Source organism: Natator depressus, chromosome 2, assembly GCF_965152275.1.
Source record: "Natator depressus isolate rNatDep1 chromosome 2, rNatDep2.hap1, whole genome shotgun sequence".
Taxonomy (NCBI): domain Eukaryota; kingdom Metazoa; phylum Chordata; order Testudines; family Cheloniidae; genus Natator; species Natator depressus.
In genome coordinates this window covers 196,750,462-196,765,382 of record NC_134235.1, presented here as the reverse complement: position 1 = coordinate 196,765,382, position 14,921 = coordinate 196,750,462, and positions in this window count along the sequence as shown.

The window sequence follows — 14,921 nt, the reverse complement described above, 5'->3', positions numbered from 1 at the left end:
TAGTCTAATGTGTGTTACTGGATAGAGCAGTGGCCTAAGAGCTCATATGCCTGGGTTCTACTCTTGGGTTCAGGGGTCTGTCTATGAAGAAATCTTGCAGGACTAGAGCCTTATAGTTTCTTACTTTCTATCAAGTGATAAAATATGCAACAAATGATTCTAATAATAAAGCTTTTAGTGAATGTCTTTTAACATTAATGTGGCAGACTTTTATCCACATAATGTTAGTGAATGGGGATTCTTTGCCAATATCTTAAGTATTTTAGTACAATATTAACTGCAGGAATGTTGCACTCATCAATATCATACTCCTAATCAAGTAATGGAGAGTGATCAGCATAATTACCCAAATAGCAATATCACAACCAATTAGAATATTCAATTTTTAAACTGTAATATTATCAGTCTTTATTATGACACAGTCCATTGTGCTCTTTAAAGTCCTCTGTATATAGGAGGATATGATATAGAATCCTACTTGTACCAAGAGAGGTACCAGAACCTACATCTGGGATCCTACCAGGCTAGAAGCTGTCTACATTTAGGTGTTTTTAAAATCTTTTTCCTTAGTCCTGCACCAGGGGAATTCTGCTATTTATTTCCATTGTGCAGGATCAGACCCTTAATCAGTTTTTTGCTTGTTTTAAGTATTTCCTGACCATCATGGAATAGATTTTCTTTGAAATGTGACAGGGTCAACCCAGGCCTGCTTTTAAGTGGCAATGCCTGGTTAGTCAGTTTTTGTTTGGAAGTATGAAACCATAACGAGGGTTGGTTTGGATCCAGGTCTCCCTTTTTTCCAAATGCCACTACTGAAACGATGGTATCTCTGACTTGCCTAAGGCCACACATCAGTTCCATGGCAAAGCAGGAAATAGAATGGGCTCCCAGTGCCACGTTTAATCTGTGATGCCAACATTTCTCTATATTGAGTTCAAATGGGGCAGCATCTAAGGGGCTAGATGAGCTGGCTCTGCCCTCCAGCTAGAGAGAAATAGGTTGCAAAGTAGATGGGGTTCCTTTGGAAACCCACAAGGAGAGGAATACTGCTGAGAGTTCATTCTGGTATATATCTTACCTTCATGTAGAAGATAGTAAGGTGATAAGTAACAGTCATGATAGATTTCTCAAGAACAAATTGTGGCAGACCAACCTAGTAGCTTACTTTGACAGGGTAACAAGCCTTGTGGATGGGGGTAAGCAATAGATGTGGTATATCTTGACTTTAGAAAGGCTTTTGATACTGTCTGGCATGACCTTCTCATAAACAAACTAGGGAAATACAACCTAGATGGAGCTACTATAAGGTGGGTGCAAAACTGGTTGGAAAACCATTCTCAGAGAGTAGTTATCAGTTGTTCACAGTCAAGCTGGAAGGGCATAACGAGTGGGGTCCTGCAGGGATCGGTTCCGGGTCTGGTTCTGTTCAATATCTTCATGAATGATTTAGATAATGGCACAGAAAGTACACTTATAAAGTTTGTGGACGATACCAAGCTGGGAAGGGTTGCAAATGCTTTGGAGGATAGCAGGAGAAAATTCAAAATGATCTGGACAAACTGGAGAAATGGCTCTGAAGTAAATAGGATGACATTCAATAAGGACAAATGCAAAGTACTCCACTTAGGAAGGAACAATCAGTTGCACACTTACAAAATGGGAAATGACTGTCTAGGAAGGAGCACTACAGAAAGGGATCTGGGTGTCATAGTGGATTGCAAGCTAAATATGAGTCAACAGTGTAACACTGTTGCAAAAAAAGCAAACATCATTCTGGGCTGCATTAACAAGAGTGTTGTAAGAAAGACACAAGAAGTAATTCTTCCACTCTACTCCACGCTGATTAGGCCTCAGCTGGAATATTGTGTCCAATTCTGGGTACCACATTTCAGGAAAGATGTTTACAAATTGGAGAAAGTCCAGAGAAGAGGAACAAAAATGATTAAAGGTCTAAAAAACATGATCTATGAGGGAAGATTGGAAAGAAATGGGTGTGTTTAGTCTGGAGAAGAGAAGATCGAGAGGGGATATGATAGCAGTTTTCAAGTACATAAAAAGTTGTTACAAGGAGGAAGGAGAAGAATTGTTCTCCTTAACCTCTGAGGATAGGACAAGAAGCAATAGGCATAAATTGCAGCAAGGGCAGTTTAGATTGGATGTTAGGAAAAACTTTCTAAGTGTCAGGGTGGTTAAGCACTGGGATAAATTGCCCAGGGAGGTTGTGGAATCTCCTCATTGGAGATTTTTAAGTGCAGGTTAGAGAAACACCTGTCAGGATGTTCTAGATAATACTTACTCCTGCCTTGAGTGAAGGGTACTGGTCTAGAAGCTCTCTCAAGGTCCCTTCCAGTCCTATAATGCTGTGATTCTATATGCTTTAATTTCCTGTTCATCTGTATTTCCATTTTTCTCTCTTCAGTGTGTGAAACCTTTTTAATTTGTGGTTTTTTGCATATGGTAGAAGTTTGTTAATCTGCATGCTTTTTAATACAAATGCCCCAAAATGGCAGCCTCTTTCACTTCTCAGGAAAGATTTAATTGGGGTTGATAACTTACTTTACTGAAATCAGATTATGTCTACAAGATCTGCTCTAGTACATTTTACTAGTACCTTATATAATGTGAATTACATCATATTTGTAAAACCAAATGAAGAAATGAGGAAATATCTGTACTTTTATACTGTTTGTTCACTTATTAGATAATTTGCAAAATTCATTAATGCAGAATGATCCAGTCTGGGTGAATTAGGGAAGTTGTGTAATATCATGAAGGCATATTATCAGTTTTGGATCAACAAACAATGAGGGTTCATATTTATCTACATATTATCTATGTATTTATCTATTATGTAGAGACATGCAAATACATTCAAAATGAAATTAGAACATCCCAGAAATCAGTTTGATTGTTTTGAAAAAATAGTCTTACTTTACCAAAAAATGTGGATACTCTCGTGCTTTTCACTAAAAATACCACTATATTTTTAAAAATAAAATTGACTTATTTCCACTCATAAATGTTCCTATGGGCTAGCAATAAATAAATATACAAATTCAGACAAAAATCAATTTATACTGAAATTCTGAGATTTCAAATTTTGCCTCTTTTCATTATGAAAATGGCCATTTTGAGGAAATTTTATAAAAAGCTGATTTTTTGGGTGGCCTCAAAAAATTTCTTGGCTTAATTGTACACACATTTGGAGAGCTCTAAATAATTAATACTGGTGAACTTCAGCACAGTGTAATCCTGACTGGCTCATTTGTGTTTGAATTTTTATTACATTTTAATATTCTAAACAGCTGTCCTTTGTTGATGCTGTATATGAATTTCTGCTCAGACTGGCTAGTTTAAAAAAACTAGATGGAGTATGGTTTCACTAATTTGTTCTATACATAAGTTGAAGTACTTATTGTAAGTTTTCATAATCTGTATTTCATCTGAAAATGAGTCTTCTGTCTTTAAATATAACCATTGTAATAGAAAGTGATATGGCATTTTTGCTACTATATTGTACCTAATGGGGAAGAAGAGTATCAGAGCGCACACGTGCTTGGTATAACTAAACATTGTTTTCAGATTTTGCCAGGTTCCAAGCAAAAATGAGAAACATTTCTACCCCTACCCATATCTCCATATTCCTTGAGATGCTTGCATGTCCCTACAGAAAGGTTGCAGTTACAGTAGCTTCATAGTTTCAGAGACTTGGCACTCAGTTCTGTACTCCACAGTCATTTCCCAGTCTACAGAAATCACTAAGGGTATGTCTACACGATGAAATTAGGTCGAATTTATAGAAGTCGGTTTTGTAGAAAGCGTTTTTATACAGTCGATTGTGTGTGTCCCCACACAAATGCTCTAAGTGCATGTAGTCTGTGGCGTGTGTCCACAGTACCGAGGCAATCATCGACTTCTGGAGCACTGCACTGTGGATAGCTATCCTACAGTTCCCGCAGTCTCCGCTGCCCATTTGAATTTTGAGTAGAAATCCCAGTGCCTGATGGGGCTAAAACATTGTCGCGGGTGGTTCTGGGTACATATTGTCAGGCCCCCCTTCCCTCTCTCCTTCTGTGAAAGCAACGGCAGACAATCATTTTGCGCCTTTTTTCTTGAGTTACCTGTGCAGACGCCATACCACAGCAAGCATGGAGCCCGCTCAGCTAACCGTCACCGTATGTCTCCTGGGTGCTGGCAGATGCGGTACTGCATTGCTACACAGCAGCAGTTTATTGCCTTTTGGCAGCAGACAGTGCAGTATGACTGGTAGCCATCGTCAACGTAGTCCTGGGTGCTCTTTTAACTGACCTCGATGAGGTTGGGGTGCCTGGGCAAACATGGGAGTGACTCAGCCAGGTCATTTCCCTTTTAAGTTTTGTCTCATGGCGAGTGAGTCCTACCCGCAGTAGACTTTTAATCAGAAGCCAGCAGAAGATGATGGCCAGCAGTCATACTGCATTGTCTTCTGCCGAGCACCCAGGAGATGACGATGGCTAGCGGTCGTACTGCACAGTCTGCTGCCAGCAAGATGTATAAAGATAGATGAAGTGGCTCAAAACAAGAAATAGACCAAATTTGTTTTGTATTCATTTTCTCTTCCCTCCGTCCATGAAATCAACGGCCTGCTAAACCCAGTTTTGAATTCTATCCTTGAGGTTTTGAGTTCTATCCTTGAGGGGGCCATTCTGTTTCTCGCAAAGCCACCCCCTTTGTTGATTTTTATTCCCTGTAAGCCAACCCTGTAAGCCATGTTGTCAGTCACCCCTCCCTCCATCAGGGCAACGGCAGACAATCGTTCCGCGCCTTTTTTCTGTGCAGACGCCATACCACGGCAAGCATGGAGCCCGCTCAGATTACTTTGGCAATTAGGAGCACATTAAACACCACACGCATTATCCAGCAGTATATGCAGCACCAGAACCTGGCAAAGTGAAACCGGGCGAGTAGGCGACGTCAGCACGGTGACGAGAGTGATGATGACATGGCAACCTAGTGACAGAGGATGTGGAAAAAGCTAATGTACTCAATGCTTTTTTTGCCTCTGTCTTCACGAACAAGGTCAGCTCCCAGACTACTGCACTGGGCAGCACAGCATGGGGAGGAGGTGACCAGTCCTCTGTGGAGAAAGAAGTGGTTCGGGACTATTTAGAAAAGCTGGACGTGCACAAGTCCATGGGGCTGGATGCGTTGCATCCGAGAGTGCTAAAGGAGTTGACAGATGTGATTGCAGAGCCATTGGCCATTATCTTTGAAAACTCATGGTGATCGGGGGAGGTCCCAGACGACTGGAAAAAGGCTAATGTAGTGCCCATCTTAAAAAAGGGAAAAAGGAGGATCCTGGGAACTACAGGCCAGTCAGTCTCAACTCAGTCCCTGGAAAAATCATGGAGCAGGTCCTCAAGGAATCAATTCTGAAGCACCTAGACGAGAGGAAAGTGATCAAGAACAGTCAGCATGGATTCACCAAGGGCAAGTCATGCCTGACTAATCTAATCACCTTCTATGATGAGATAACTGGCTCTGTGGATGAAGGGAAAGCAGTGGACATGTTGTTCCTTGACTTTAGCAAAGCTTTTGACACCGTCTCCCACAGTATTCTTGCCAGCAAGTTAAAGAAGTATGGGCTGGATGAATGGACTATAAGGTGGATAGAAAGCTGGCTAGATTGTCGGGCTCAACGGGTAGTGATCAAAGGCTCCATGTCTAGTTGGCAGCTGGTATCAAGTGGAGTGCCCCAAGGGTCGGTCCTGGGGCCAGTTTTGTTCAATATCTTCATAAACGATCTGGAGGATGGTGTGGATTGCACCCTCAGCAAGTTTGCAGATGACACTAAACTTCGAGGAGAGGTAAATACGCTGGAGGGTAGGGATAGGATACAGAGGGACCTAGACAAATTGGAGGATTGGGCCAAAAGAAATCTGATGAGGTTCAACAAGGACAAGTGCAGAGTCCTGCACTTAGGATGGAAGAATCTCATGCACCGCTACAGACTGGGGACCAAATGGCTCGGCAGCAGTTCTGCAAAAAAGGACCTAGGGGTTACAGTGGACGAGAAGCTGGATATGAGTCAACAGTGTGCCCTTGTTGCCAAGAAGGCCAATGGCATTTTGGGATGTATAAGTAGGAGCATTGCCAGCAGATCGAGGGACGTGATCGTTCCCCTCTATTCGACACTGGTGAGGCCTCATCTGGAGTACTGTGTCCAGTTTTGGGCCCCACACTACAAGAAGGATGTGGAAAAATTGGAAAGAGTCCAGCGGAGGGCAACAAAAATGATTAGGGGACTGGAACACATGAGTTATGAGGAGAGGCTGAGGGAACTGGGGATGTTTAGTCTACGGAAGAGAATAATGAGGGGGGATTTGATAGCTGCTTTCAACTACCTGAAAGGGGGTTCCAAAGAGGATGGCTCTAGACTGTTCTCAGTGGTAGCAGATGACAGAACAAGGAGTAATGGTCTCAAGTTGCAGTGGGGGAGATTTAGGTTGTATATTAGGAAAAACTTTTTCAGTAGGAGGGTGGTGAAACACTGGAATGCGGGAGGTTGTGGAATCTCCTTCCTTAGATATTTTTAAGGTCAGGCTTGACAAAGCCCTGGCTGGGATGATTTAATTGGGGATAGGTCCTGCTTTGAGCAGGGGGTTGGACTAGATGACCTCCTGAGGTCCCTTCCAACGCTGATATTCTGTGATTCTATGATTCTATGACATAGACTTCTCTCAAAGCATGGGCCCTGGCAATGTGGGCATCATGGTGCTAATGGGGCAGGTTCATGCGGTGGAACGCCAATTCTGGGCTTGGGAAACAAGCACAGACTGGTGGGACCGCATAGTGTTGCAGGTCTGAGATGATTCCCAGTGGCTGCAAAACTTTCGCATGCATAAGGGCACTTTCATGGAACTTTGTGACTTGCTTTCCCCTGCCCTGAGGCACAAGAATACCAACATGAGAGCAGCTCTCACAGTTGAGAAGCGAGTGGCGATAGCCCTGTGGAAGCTTGCAACGCCAGACAGCTATGGGTCAGTCGGGAATCAATTTGGAGTGGGCAAATCTACTGTGGGGGCTGCTGTGATCCAAGTAGCCAACGCAATCAAAGATCTGCTGATATCAAGGAAATGTGCAGCTCATAGTGGATGGCTTTGCTGCAATGGGATTCCCCTAACTGTGGTGGGGCCATAGACGGAACCCATATCCCTATCTTGGCACCGGAGCACCAAGCCGGCGACTACATAAACTGCAAGGGGTACTTTTCAATAGTGCTGCAAGCACTGGTGGATCACAAGGGACGTTTCACCAACATCAACGTGGGATGGGTGGGAAAGGTACATGACACTTGCATCTTCAGAAACTCTGGTCTGTTTCAAAAGGTGCAGGAAGGCACTTTATTCCGAGACCAGAAAATAACAGTTGGGGATCTTGAAATGCCTATAGTTATCCTTGAGGACCCAGCCTACCCCTTAATGCCATGGCTCATGAAGCCGTACAGATGCCTAGACAGTAGTCAGGAGCTGTTCAACTACAGGCTGAACAAGTGCAGTATGGTGATAGAATGTGCATTTGGATGTTTAAAAGCACGCTGGCACAGTTTACTGACTTGGTTAGACCTCAGTGAAACCAATATTCCCACTGTTATTACTGCTTGCTGTGTGCTCCACAATATCTGTGAGAGTAAGGGGGAGACGTTTATGGCGGGGTGGGAGGTTGAGGCAAATTGCCTGGCTGCTGGTTACGCACAGCCAGACACCAGGGTGGTTAGAAGAGCACAGGAGGGCGCGGTGTGCATCAGAGAAGCTTTGAAAACCAGTTTCATGACTGGACAGGCTACGGTGTGAAAGTTGTTTGTTTCTCCTTGATGAAACCCCCCCTCCTTGGTTCACTCTACTTCCCTGTAAGCTAACCACCCTCCCCTCCTCCCTTCGATCACCGCTTGCAGAGGCAATAAAGTCATTGTTGCTTCACATTCATGCATTCTTTATTCATTCATCACACAAATAGGGGGATAACTACCAAGGTAGCCCAGGAGGGGTGGTGAAGGAGAGAAGCACCAGGAGGGGTGATGGAGGAGGGAAGGACAAGGCCACATAGCACTTTAAAAGTTTAAAAGTTTAAAACTTATTGAATGCCAGCCTTCTGTTGCTTGGGCAATCCTCTGGGGTGGTGTGGCTGGGTGGCCGGAGGCCCCCCCACCATGTTTTTGGGTGTCTGGGTGAGGAGGCTATGGAACTTGGGGAGGAGGGCGGTTGGTTACACAGGGGCTGTAGCGGCGGTCTGTGCTCTTGCTGCCTTTCCTGCAGCTCAACCATACGGTGGAGCATATTAGTTTGATCCTCCAGCAGCCTCAGCATTGAATCCTGCCTTCTTTCATCATACTGCAGCCACCTTTCAGCTTGAGCCCTCTCTTAAGCCCGCCGCTTACTCTCTTCAGCCCGCCACCTCTCCTCCCGGTCATTTGTGCTTTCCTGACATTGTCTGCCTCCACGCATTCGTCTGTGCTCTGTCAGTGTGGGGGGACAGCATGAGCTCAGAGAACATTTCATTGCGAGTGCATTTTTTCGCCTTCTAATCTTCGCTAGCATCTGGGAAGGAGAAGATCCTGTGATCCTTGAAACACATGCAGCTGGTGGAGAAAAAAAAGGGACAGTGGTATTTAAAAAGACACATTTTATAGAACAATGGGTACACTCTTTCACGGTGAACCTTACTGTTAACATTACATACATATCACATGTACTTTCTTTCCAAGGTCGCCTTGTGCCTCCCCCCAGCATGTGGCTAGCCCCCTCTCCCGCCCCCGTGGGTAACAGCGGGGAACATTTCTGTTCAGCCACAGGCAAACAGCCCAGCAGGAACGGGCACCTCTGAATGTCCTCTTAAGAAAAGCACCCTATTTCAACCAGGAGACCATGAATGATATCATTCTCCTGAGGATAACACAGAGAGATAAAGAACGGATGTTGTTTGAACGCCAGCAAACATACACTGCAATGCTTTGTTCTACAATGATTCCTGAGTACATGCCACTGGCCTGGAGTGGTAAAGTTTCCTACCATGGTGGATGGAATAAGGCTGCCCTCCCCAGAAACCTTTTGCAAAGGCTTTGGGAGTACATCCAGGAAAGCCGCGAATGGCAGGGCAAATTAATCATTAAACATGCTTGCTTTTAAACCATGTATAATATTTTAAAAGGTACACTCACCAGAGGTCCCTTCTCCACCTGGCAGGTCTGGGAGGCAGCCTTGGGTAGGTTCGGGGGGTACTGGCTACAGGTCCAGGGTGAGAAACAGTTCCTGGCTGTCGGGAAAACCGGTTTCTCCTCTTGCTTGCTGTGAGCTATCTACAACCTCATCATCATCATCTTCCTCGTCCCCAAAACCTGCTTCCGAGTTGCCTCCATCTCCATTGAAGGAGTCAAATAACACGGCTGGGGTAATGGTGGCTGAACCCCCTAAAATGGCATGCAGCTCATCAGAGAAGCGGCGTGTTTTGGGCTCTGACCCGGAGCGGCTGTTTGCCTCTCTGGTTTTCTGATAGGCTTGCCTCAGCTCCTTAAGTTTCACGCGGCACTGCTGTGGGTCCCTGTTATGGCCTCTGTCCTTCATGCCCTGGGAGATTTTGACAAATGTTTTGGCATTTTGAAAACTGGAACGTCGTTCTGATAGCACGGATTCCTCTCCCCATACAGCGATCAGATCCCGTACCTCCCGTTCGGTCCATGCTGGAGCTCTTTTGCGATTCTGGTCACCTCTGCTGATGAGCTCTGCATGGTCACCGCAGCTTGCCACTTTGGCCAAACAGGAAATTGAAATTCAAAAGTTTGTGGGCCTTTTCCTGTCTATCTGGCCAGTGCATCTGAGTTGAGAGTGCTGTCCAGAGCGGTCACAATGGAGCACTCTAGGATAGCTCCCGGAGGCCAATACCATCTCATTGTGTCCACACTACCCCAAATTCGACCCAGCAAGGCCGATTTCAGCGCTAATCTCCTTGTCGGGGGTGGAGTAAAGAAATCGATTTTAAGAGCCCTTTAAGTCAGAAAAAAGGGCTTCGTCTCTCAAAGAATATGGTCATTTCCCTCCTCTTTGCTTTTCATAACATTTGGGAAATAGATACAAAAGGTGAGTTAGAATGTAGACAATCATAATATGGTGAGGTGAGTAGACAGGTAGGAGCCGAGCTAGTCTTCCCTTCAAAGAAGTGCTAATGTTTCTGTGAGGAGAGGACTAGGACTAAAGATAGATGACTAAAATCTCCAAACATGTCAAAAGGAAACTTAAACTAACAAGATGTGCTTAGCATCACTCCTCAGTCCCATCTTCATCCTTCATGTATAGATTGTCTGCATCAGGATATGCTACAATCCTTGAGGAGTCCTGTTGCCCAGCCATAGATACTACTTGATCCTGATGAAGGATTGGGCCTTGTATTGTAAGCAGTGCTAGATAAATATCTCCATTTTCTGTGGCTATTCACGCCAATCAGAATTAAAATTTACGTTGGCTGTGTTCTGGTCCCTTTTGTATGCTGTCCATCAATATTCTCGCATGAGAGTATTTTGGGAGGTTCAGAAACAATACACTTTAAGTGACTATTAATTTGTTAATGTCTGCACCTGAGTGTACTCACCAGAAACCTGATTCTAAGAATTTTGCTCATCTAATAGTTAATTAGAATTAATGCCCTGTGACCTGTGCATTCAATGAAAGCTAATCCTCAGAGTTTGAATTTCAGACATATGCAACAAGCTTCATATTAACAATCTAGGGTTCAAAAATTATTTGCCAAACTCCGAATAACAAATAATATAAAAAAATTGTAAACTACTAGTGGACAAAGAAGGAAAAGAGGCTGAAGTTTGTTGAATGTAAAATATTTTCTTTGGATTATTCACTAAACCCTAATTTTAAGGTGTTTGGGTCTTTTTGAGGATTTGTCCTCATATTAATCCCCTCTAATCTCCCTAGCACAGTTCTGGTGCTATATACATAAATAATATTTGGAATGATAAATAGAAAGCATGGGTTCAGGGGACAGAGTGTATTGCAGGACTGGGACCTAACTGCATAGCAATAATATAAATAAGTTAAAGTTTATTTCAGGCCTACATCCTGAAAAGGTTTATACACTTGCTTAACTTTAGGCACTTTGTGAATGGTCCCATTGAAGTAGGTGAGGCTACTCACAGTGCATAGAATCATAGAAATGTGGTCTGGAAGGGATCTTGAAAGGTCATCAACCATATCCCTGAGCTGAGGCAGAACCAAGAATATCAAGACTATCTCTGTAGGTGTTTGTCTAACCTGTTCTTAACAACCTTCAATAAGGGGTATTCCACAAGCACCTTTGGAAGTCTGTTCTAGTCCTTAACTATCCTTATAGTTGGAACATTTTTCCTAATATCTAACCTAAATCTTCCTTGCTGCAGATTAAGCTGATTACTTCTTGTCCTACCTTTAGTGGACATGGAGAACAATTGATCACTACCATCTTTATAAAAGCCCTTCACATATTTAAAGACTATTATCAGGTTCCCCCCTCAGTCATCTTTTCTTAAGATTAAACATGCCCAATTTTTTTAACTTTTCCTCATAGGTCAGGTTTTCAAAAACTTTCATCATTTTTGTTGCTCTACTTGGGACTCTCTACAATTTAGCCACATCTTTCCTAAAGTGTGGAACTCAGAACTGGACACAGTACTTCAGCTGAAGCCTCACCGGTGCTGAGCAGAGTGGGACAGTTACTCCCCATGTTTTAGATATGACACTCCTGTTAATACACCCCAGAATGATTTAGCTTTTTTCAAAATTGCATCACATTGTTAACTCTCATTCAATTTGTGATCCCTATAATCTCCAGATCTTTTTCAGCAGTACTACTGCCTACCCAGTTTTTCCCATTTTGTAGCTGTGCATTTGATTTTTTCTTTCTAAATGCAGTACTTTGAATTTATCTATACTGAATTTCATCTGATTAATTTTAGACCGTTTTGAATTCTAATCCTGCCCTCCAAAGTACCTGCAACTCCTCCCATCTTGGTGTCATCCACAAATTTTGTAAGTATACTCTCTACTCCATTATCCAAGTTATTAATGAAAATACTGAATAGTATTGGACCCCCCAGGACAGATTCCTGTGGGATCCCACTAGATATGTCTCCCAGGTTTGACAGTGAACCATTAATGATTAGTCTTTGAGTACATTCTTTCAACCAGTTGCTTACCACTTTATAGTAATTTCATCTAGACCATTTTCCCCTAGTTTGATTTAGAGAATGTCATGTGGGACTGTGTCAAAAGCTTTACTAAAATGAAGATATATCACATCTACAGCTTCCCTCTATTCACTAGGCCAGTAATTCTGTCAATAGGGATGGGGAAGGGATGTGGTAAAAGAACATTCAGTTATTGGACATTCACACAAGCGGGTGGGGAACTGAGTTAATAGACTACTTCCACAGTTAGTATGGGGAAATGTTTTATTTGTTATTCAGATTGATATATTGTTGCTGTGTTCCCTTTTCCCTAATAAAGTTTCATTACTTCATATAGAGTCTCACTGCTTGGGAGTAGGGAAGCATTGTCTGTTAAGGTAATTTAGGGAAGATGCATTTAGTTTTTCCAGTTTATTTATTTCTCAAGAGGGATGAGATCTATATTGAACCTGGTCCTTGCCACTGCCAACATCACCTGACAGAAGAGTTACAGTTGTATCAGGTTGGTGAGGAGGCCCTAGGCTCTGTGAGAGGCAATATTGAGACTGAAAATCCTCACAGATTTCCTAACGTATGAATAAACTGCTTTTAATAACTTGATAACTAACCCTCAGTCCCTCAGACTAGTCAAAGATATCAGTTCTCACCAAAACCAACAGATTAAAATAAATATGAAATCTAGACCATGCTCTTTGGGAGTTATGATGAGACATACAAAGGTTACGGAAAAATAAGAAACTGAAACTACCTCATTATTAATTATTATTATTAACCCTAAACTTACCAGGAAATTCTGCCTTGGCAGAAGATCAAACCTGGGAAATTTCAGAAACTTTTTTTTTTGTTTTGGTGAAGACAGTATGAGAATTAAAATCAGGCTTACAATGGAAAGTTAGCTGCAGTCTGTCTTATGGGAAGATGGTCTACATCATTGTGAATGCTTTAAAAAATAAAGGTAGGGCAGGGGGACTTTCAAAATTCTGTGAACATGTAATAGATATTCCATAGTTACAAGAGCTATGCTGACAGGTTTCAGAGTGGTAGCCATGTTAGTCTGTATCAGCAAAAACAACGAGGAGTCCTTGTGGCATCTTAGAGACTAACAAATTGATTTGGGCATAAGCTTTCATGGGCTAGAACCCTCTTCATCAGATGCATGGAGTGGAAAATACAGGAGTAGGTATAAATACCTGAAAAGATGGGAGTTGCCTTACTAAGTGTGAGGTCAGTCGATGAGACAATTCAATGAACAGTAGGATACCAAGGGAGGAAAATAACTTTTGTAGTGGTAATGAGAGTGGCCCATTTCAAACAGTTGACAAGAAGGTGTGAGTAACAGTAGGGGGAAATTAGTATGGGGGAAATTAGGTTTAGGTTTTGTAATGACCCAACCACTCCCAGTCTTTATTCAGGCCAAATGTGATGGTGTCCAGTTTGCAAATTAATTCCAGTTCTGCAGTTTCACGTTGGAGTCTGTTTTTGAAGTTTTTTTGTTGAAGAATTGCCACTTTTAGGTCTGTTACTGAGTGACCAGGAAGACTGAAGTATTCTCCTGATTTTTGAATGTTATAATCCCTGATGTCGGATTTGTGTCCATTTATTCTTTTGCGTAAAAACTGTCTGCTTTGGCCAATATACACGGCAGAGGGGCATTGCTGGCACATGATGAAATATATCACATTGGTAGACGTGCAGGTGAATGAGCCCCTGATGGTGTGGCTGATGTGGTTAGGTCCTGTGATGATGTCCCTTGAATAGATATGTGGACAGAGTTGGCACCAGGGTTTGTTGCAGGGTTTGGTTCCTGGGTTGGTGTTTTTGTTGTGTGGTGAGTATTTGCTTTAGATTGGGGGGCTGTCTGTAAGTGAGGACTGATCTGTCTCCCAAGATCTGTGAGGGATCATCTTTCAGGATAGGTTGTAGATCTTTGATGATGCACTGGAGAGCTTTTAGTTGGGGGCTGAAGGTGACAGCTAGTGGTGTTCTGTTATTTTCTTTGTTGGGCCTGTCCTGTAGTAGGTGATTTCTGGGTACTGTTTGCATGATACATTGCTATTTTGTTTATATGTAATCAGGAAAGAGGATTTAAAAGTAGATACTTTGGGAACTCATCCCAGATAATGCCTCTGCACCTCTAATTTACACATCAATGCCACATTCCTTTTTCAGTTTTCTGGTTACCAGATTACCCACAGATATAGGGGTGTCAAGCACTGATAGTGTCAATATTGCCTGTTAACATGGCTCATTAATGTTTTTAGTGCTTATTAACTTTGCAGAGAGCTGTTGATTCTTATGGAAATTAAGGGGCAAGATTAAAAAAAAGGCAGAAATGTCTATAGAAATTATCTGTGCTCTAAATGTACACTTAACTCTTAGCAGCAGTGAACTTTTATGGTGCTCATGGGAAGATTGTGGGGTGACTGCACACAGTTTAATGGTTAAAGTAATCAAAATGCATTTATCTCTACACATGAGAATTGTATTTCATTCTTATTTAAGTATTTCTTGCTCCTGTAATTGTATTGCAGTTTTAGGAGGTAAATTTCCTTCTCAGTTCAGAATTCTCTTATCGTGTCAGGAGTGAGACCTAACTTTTTGTATTCTTGGCAGAAGACTATATGATTTTTCCACAATTTTCTAGGTTGTGAGTGCTGTATCATTATTCCTCTGTATTTCTAAACCATGAAAAGAGCTCAAATGCCATGGATGGGCA